Below are 7,657 nucleotides of genomic sequence, written 5' to 3'. Positions count from 1 at the left end.
GAGGACAGACTCAATGACTGCTGAGTAGAACTGTATCAGCAGCGCCTGTGGCAGGTTGAACTTCCTCAACTGGCTTAGGAAGTACAACCTCTGCTGGGCCATTTTTACAATGGAGTCAATGTGGGTCTCCCACTTCAGGTCCTGTGAGATGGTAGTGCCCAGGAACCTGAATGACTCCACTGCTGCCACAGTGCTGTTTAGAATGGTGAGGGGGGACAGTGTTGGGGTGTTCCTCCTAAAGTCCACAATCATCTCCACCATTTTGAGCGTGTTCAGCTCAATGTTGTTTTGACTGCACCAGACAGCCAGCTTTTCAACCTCCCTTCTGTATGCAGACTCATCGTCATCTCGGATGAGGCCGATGACATTAATGTCGTCTGCAAACTTCAGGAGCTTGACAGAGAGGTCCTTGGCAATGCAGTCGTTGGTGTAGAGGGAGAAGATTAGTGGGGAGAGCACACATCCGTGGGGGGCACCAGTGCTGATTGTACAGGTGCTGGAAGTGAATTTCCACTGTCTCACAAGCTGCTGCCTGTCTGTCAGAATGCTGGTAATCCACTGATAGATAGACGTGGGAACAGAGAGTTGGTGTAATTTAGTCTGGAGGATAGCTGGGATGATGGTGTTGAAAGCCGAACTGAAGTCCACAAAAAGGATCCTTGCATATGTCCCTGGTCTCTCCAGATGTTGCAGGATATGATGCAATCCCATGTTGACTGCATCATCCACAGACCTGTTTGCTTGATAAGCAAATTGAAGGGGATCTAGAAAGGGTCCAGTGATGTCCTTCAGGTGGGCTAACACAAGTCTCTCAAATGACTTCATGACCACAGACGTCAGGGCGACAGGTCTGTAGTCATTAAGTCCTCTGATTTTTGGTTTCTTTGGGATGGGGATGATAGTGGAGTGTTTGAAGCAGCAGGGAACTTCACACTGCTCCAGTGATCTATTGAAGATCTGTGTGAAGATGGGGGCTAGCTGGTTATCACGGGATTTAAGACATGCAGGTGAAACGCTGTCTGGGCCCTGTGCTTTCCTTATCCTTTGTTTTCGAAAGCTACGGCACACATCATCTTCACAGATCTTAAGTGCAGGTTGAGTAGCAGGAGGGGGGAGGAGGGGGGTTGCAGGAGGTGTTGGTGTTTGTGTGAAGTGAAGGTCAGAGTGGGTGTGGGGTGTGAGATTGGGCCTTTCAAATCTGCAGTAGAACACATTCAGGTCATCAGCCAGTTGTTGGTCCACCACAGGGTTGAGGGTAGGAGTCCTGTAATTCGTAAGTTGTTTCATGCCACTCCACACTGATGCAGGGTCGTTAGCTGAAAACTTGTTTTTCAGCTTCTCAGAGTATCTTCTTTAACCAATCTGATTTCCTTATTCAGTGTGTTGCTGGCCTGATTATACAAGACTTTATCCCCACCCCTGTAAGCATCCTCTTTGGCCTGACGAAGCTGCCTGAGTTCTGTTGTAAACCATGGTTTGTCATTGTTAAATGTTAAATAAGTCCTAGTAGGGATGGACATATCCTCACAGAAACTGATATATGATGTCACAGTATCTGTGAGCTCGTCCAGATTGGTGTCTGCAGCCTCAAAAACACTTCAATCAGTCCAGTCAAAGCAGGCTTGTAGTTCCAGGTCTGCTTCATTGGTCCATTCATTGGCTTAGCAGATTTTTGTTTCTGTCTGTAGTTTGGAAGAAGATGAACAAGACAATGATCAGAGAGTCCCAAAGCTGCTCTAGGGACAGAGTGATATGCATCCTTTATTGTTGTGTAGCAGTGATCCAGTATATTTCTGTCTCTGGTTGGGCAGTCCACATGTGAGGTCTGCTTTGTTAAAATCCCCAAGAATAATAATAACCGAGTCCGGGTATTGTTGTTCCGTATCTGTGATTTGATCAGACAGCTGTTGCATTAAAACATGCATTTGCCGCGATGTAAACACTCACCAGAATAAACTAGGAAAACTCCCGTGGCGAGTAGAAAGGCTTACAGTTAATAAAGAGTGCTTCCAAATTAGGACAGCACATTTTCTTTAACATTGCTACATCTGTACACCAACTTTCACTAATGTAAAAGCATGTTCCACCACCTCTCGTTTTCCCCGTTAAGCCTCTTTTTTCTGTTGCTCTTAAATACATTGGAAATTAGATAGATATTATCTTGATCAGTACTAATAAGAAAGCTATTAAAACTGTGGATTGCACTTCTTTTAAAAAGGTCATGACATGAGGAATCAAATTTTCCTTGATCTTTTGTCATTAAAGAGGTCATTGTACTATAAAAACATACTGAAAGTTTCAGAAATCAAAACGTCCTCTTCACTGCAAAAAGACCATTTGTTTAAACCAAGCTGCCAAAATGAATCGTTCTCTACTTCCTCCACATTGTGATGTCATACTGTGGTAGAAATTTGCATCTGACTGCCTCCACAACAACACATCAATACCTACTTTACCTTATCACTACTGTAGCCCCGCCCACTAGCGGTGAGCAGTGAGATGGCAATGAGAGAGCAGGTCAGTCAAGAGTCAATCATAACAGTGGGCGTATCCTGTCAAGTCTTAAAGGAGAATCAGCACCAAAACCGAGCGTTTCTTACAGAGGGTTAGAATGAGTGTGGAAAATTATCATGTTTTACAAATATATGACTGTTTTTTTGCTTTTGTTTTTTTGTGTAAAAAAAAAAAAAAAAAACAAACAAAAATTTTTTTTTATTTATATTATAAGTGAACCTCAAGGAAAATATTACAATAATAAAAATGGCATGTAATGACCCCTTTATTTCCCCCTGATTTCTGTGTAATAATACGTTTTTATGTGTGTTTTGTGTGTGTTTATTTTTTTTATTCTCTTTATTTCTTTATTTTTGTGTTAATGTTCCGTGCATTTAAAAATCCCCTACTAAAAAGTTGAATGGTTTCAGGAATTGTCTGTCTTGTAAGCATATTGTTTGATTGCTCTATAAATGACCATTCAATTTTACATGCACAAATGTAAATATATTAATTGTAATGCTTACTTTACTTTTTATGATGATAAATATTATTTCAGAACTAATAAACAAAGAAAAAAAACCTGTTAACTACTTCTATAATAATTTGTTCTTTTAGGTACTCTATCTCTATCTCTCTCTCTCTCTCTCTCTCTCTCTCTCTCTCCTCCTTGCCCATCTTAAGAACCTCGTTACAGCCTTATTTCAATAGGAAAAGATACAAATAGAAATGTGCTCATACACGTGCTGATTATCAAAAATGTATGTAGGCTAATTTTAGAATTTTCTAATAAGTTATGATCGTGCACATTTGTGCTAATTAAATGATGCTAATTTAAAACTTGGCTAGTAATGAAAAGACTGAAAATGTTTTTTTCTTTTTGAAAATAAAATCCAAAATGGATAAAACCATCTCAGTGTGCTATTGATGAGAACTCTGAAATGATTGTACATTTATTTTGGCATTTCTAAAATAATGGAGAGACTTATCCTAATGTATAACTGAAAATATTTTTAAGTAAAGAAAAGAGAAGAGTTTTGCTTGTTTTGGGAAAATGTGTTGCATGACAAAAGGTGAGGAAAAATATTATCTTTTTATTTTTTATTTTATAACAACGTTTTATGCACATAAATGTAAATATTTACTATGTGCTTTGTAGAATTACAGCAGTACTTTATGATTCAAGATTCAAAGATACATCCTAGAATGTGCTGGGACACATCCTCATCCTTTCGGGTCTTTCAACATCATACACCCTCGCTCAGCTGACCCAGCCAGGCTTGTGTCCCAGCACCATTGGCCCACAGATCACTCCTCATGATCCAAAGCCATCTGGAGGCCCTCTCCGCAGCCTCCATGGTACACTTGATGGAATTCCTTTTTGCAGCCCCAGTGATGCCAAGTAGAGTGTAGACCTTGCACAATGAGCGGCCAGCAAAGCCTCTACACCTCACTTCAATGGGCTCACAGTGTGCCTTCCAGCCTCTCCTCCGGCACTGATCCACCAGGTCTTGGTACTTGGACCGTTTCTGCTCATTTGCCTCTTCCATATTGATCCTCTGGGGTTCTACCTGCCAGATATCAGTCCAGGAGATCTTCCTCTCCAGCGCAACCTCCCACCTTGTCCAAGCTCCCTGCTGCCTTATGCCCTCCTGCTGGTCCTTTCCTCATCGACACCTGGCCGCACCTCCTCCAGGACTTGCTGGCATCTGTCCTCGCCATGGGCCTTATCATAGCGAGGATGTGAGATGGCTCCTAACCCTGCTTGTCCAGTTGCCACTGTGCCAACCAAAGCCCTGTGACTCAGCCATGACTCTGCTTCTCCAGTCCTTCCTGGTCTTTCCACTTCCTGCCTGTCTGCACCATAATGCCTGCTGATGCCACTCTAGAATCCCTGGAGTCCCGATAGAGCAGTGCCTCTCTTGTGCGAGAAACCCTGAACTCTTCATTGAGGCTGCTGATAGGAAGCTGGAGTTTTTTGCTCCTCCCATTTAGTGCTGCACTGCTTAGGCTGTGTGGCAAACCCAGCCATATGTGGAGGTAGCTACTGATCTTCCTCTTCAAGATCTCTACTGCCAACAGGGTTACTTCGTACACCAGCAGAGGCCAGAGGACTTGAGGTAAAATGTCATGCTGGTAAATCCAAGTCTTGAACCTGCCAGGTAGGCCAGATTTGCCCACTGTGGTGAGCCAAGTCTTTAGCTCCTTGATGGTTGCTTGGATTGCCGCTGCATCCCTGAGGCTACAGTCAAAGACCTTGCCTAGGCTCTTGATTGGTTTCTCGGTGATGGATGGGATTGCAGTGCCATCCAAAAAGAAGCTAAACGTGTCCACCACTTTTCCCCTCTTCAGCAACATGGCCCAGTATTTGGCAGGTTTGAAAGTCATCCTTGCCCAGGAGATGAGCTTTTCCAGGCCCTGGAGGATCCACCTACCTCCAGGCACCAATGATGTGGTGACAGTTAGGTCGTTCATAAAGGATCTGATGGGGGCTGCTGAACACCAGACTTGGACAGAGGGCCTCTGCATTCAGTTTCAGCTGCCTTGACCACCATATTCATGGCAAGGGTGAAGAGAATAACTGAGATGGTGCACACAGTTATAATCCCCCTTTCGAGCCGGTGCCAGTCCGATTTTGTATTCCCAGAAGTGATTCTAAGCCTGAAGTTCCCGTAGTAATTCAGGATAAGGTCCTTGATCTTACTTGGTACATGCTGTCGGTCCAAGGTAGTCTCAACCAGCTTGTGGGTTATTGAGCCGTATGCATTGGCAAGGTCAAGCCAAAGCACAACTAGGTCTCCCTTCCCTTTGTATGCCTCTGGTGTGTTCTAGGCACCCTGGAACTCCAGGAATGCCACCTTTCTGTACCGAGGTGTCAATGTAGGCATTCTTTAGGGGGAAGTCTATCATCCTTCTAGATTTACATTTACATTTACATTTATTCATTTGGCAGACGCTTTTATCCAAAGCGACTTACAAAAGAGGAAAACATAAGTGAATCATCTTAAGGATACAGTGGTATGAAAAGTGCTGTATTACAAAGTTTCACTAGCATCATAATAGTATTCAAAACAGAATAAAGTTCAACAGGAATGTTTTTTTTTTTTTTTTTTTTTTTTTAATGACTGGTTAAGTGCTCATGGAAAAGATGTGTTTTTAGTCATTTTTTGAAGACAGAGAGTGAATCAGCTTCACGGATGGAGTTGGGAAGGTCGTTCCACCAACGTGGTATGATGAAGCTGAAAGTCTGGGAAAGTGTTTTGGTGCCTCTTTGTGTTGGTACAACAAGGCGACGTTCCTTAGCCAACCGCAGGCTTCTAGTGGGCACGTAGCTCTGCAGAAATTATTTTAGGTATGCTGGAGCAGACTGTTCTGTATTACAGCATCAGAGCCTTGAATTTGATAAGTGCATCAACCAGCAGCCAGTGGAGAGAGACAAGGAGTGGTGTAACATGTGCTCTCTTTGGTTCATTAAAGACCAGATGTGCTGCTGCATTCTGGATCATTTGCAGGGGTCTAATTGCACATGATGAGAGCGTTACAGTAGTCCAGTCTAGTTATGACAAGTGACTGGACAAGCAGTTGTGTGGCATGTTCAGAGAGGAAGGGTCTTATCTTCCTGATATTGTAGAGTGTAAATCTACATGATCTTGCAGTCTTTGAGATGTGGTCTGTGAAATGTAGTCTGTTGTCGATGGTTACCCCTAGATTTCTGACTGATTTGGAAGGCGTTACTGTAGTTGCACCCAGCTGCACAGTGATGTTGTGTTCAACAGCAGGGTTGGCTGGAAAGACAAGGAGTTCAGTCTTGGCTGGGTTGAGTTGCAGGTGGTGCTCCTTCATCCAGGCCGAGATGTCTGCCAGGTAGGCAGAAATTCGAGCAGTCACTGTGGTGTCGTTGGGCTAGAAAGACAAGTAGAGTTGCGTGTCATCAGCGTAGCAGTGGTAAGAGAAACCATGTGCCTGAATGATGGGTCCCAGTGATGATGTGTATATAGAGAAGAGAAGTGGCCCAAGCACTGATCCCTGAGGTTCCCCAGTAAGTAGCTGATGTGGCTTGGATACCTCACCTCTCCAGGCTACCTTGAAGGACCTACCTGAGAGATAGGAATTAAACCAGTCAAGCACAGTTCCTGTGATGTCCAGCGAGGAGAGGGTAGAGAGTAAGATCTGATGGTTGACTGTGTCAAAGGCTGCAGAATATAGGACAATGAAGAATATCTTCCACTCCACGCTGAGAATCGAGATGGATCTGAACTGCTCCTGCTTGGCTGAGTTCTCTTCTTTGAGTATCCAGACGCCCTCTGCCTGCCTCCACTGGTCCACTACAGTGCCCTTGCTCCAAATCACTCGTAGACATTTCCAGAGGATTCTGGGCAGTGCTTGTACACCTTATAGGGTACTCCACTGGGTCCTGGAGCAGAGCTGGCTCTGGCTGCAGTAACCACCTCCTGCACTTCCTTCCAGTTGGGCCCTCTGATGTTGAACTCCACCGTGGGAGATGGTATGTCCAGAAGGGTTCTGAGAGGCCCTAGCTCTTGCTCTCTATCAGGGTAGCTCAGGTTTTTGTGCAGGTAGTGGTCTACCTCTTCCTTAGAGCAGGCAAGACTGCCACTTTACTTCTGCCCTAACAGCTGCTTAGGTGCAGTGATGTGTCACAGCGTATTCTAGGATCCTAGAAGCTATGAAACTATATCCTAGAAACTATGTTTAAGTCACAAAATAAAGCTATCGCAAGTCCTTTCGTTTTTTATGTTAAAGTTTCTTATAATGTGATTATTTTTTATTAAACACAATATAAATGTACACTTATGGCAAATCAAGAACAAATTAATAAACAGTAAAGCACAGACATGAATAGGGAGTGGGGAGGTCTTTTCATCCTAACTAATTACATTCTTGGCAAATTTGCAGGGTTATATATTTATCTTACGTTTTAAGGATCAAAAATAGTTCCTAATAAAATCTCTCTTTAAGACTGAAAAATAAGGTTTTGTCTCCATACACTTAAAAATGTTAAAACTTAAAAACATTCCAAACAATACGGTTTCTAGAAAATGTGACATGGATTGGTTGTCAACTTGACAAATGTAAAGATGTTGTGGTCAAAATTAAATTAAATTGTTACAATTTTACTTGAGCAACACATACATGATTAAACATT

The 7,657-nt window shown here is 43.1% G+C and overlaps 1 pseudogene; it reads right to left on the bottom strand.

The window, feature by feature from the left end:
* Positions 1-3,740: 3,740 nt before the first annotated feature.
* LOC127433214 (uncharacterized) lies at positions 3,741-7,656 on the bottom strand (annotated as a pseudogene).
* Between the last annotated feature and the right edge of the window lies 1 nt (position 7,657).

This window comes from Myxocyprinus asiaticus, chromosome 43, assembly GCF_019703515.2.
Source record: "Myxocyprinus asiaticus isolate MX2 ecotype Aquarium Trade chromosome 43, UBuf_Myxa_2, whole genome shotgun sequence".
In the NCBI taxonomy this organism is placed as follows: Eukaryota; Metazoa; Chordata; class Actinopteri; order Cypriniformes; family Catostomidae; genus Myxocyprinus; species Myxocyprinus asiaticus.
This window is presented reverse-complemented; position numbering and strand designations above follow the sequence as displayed.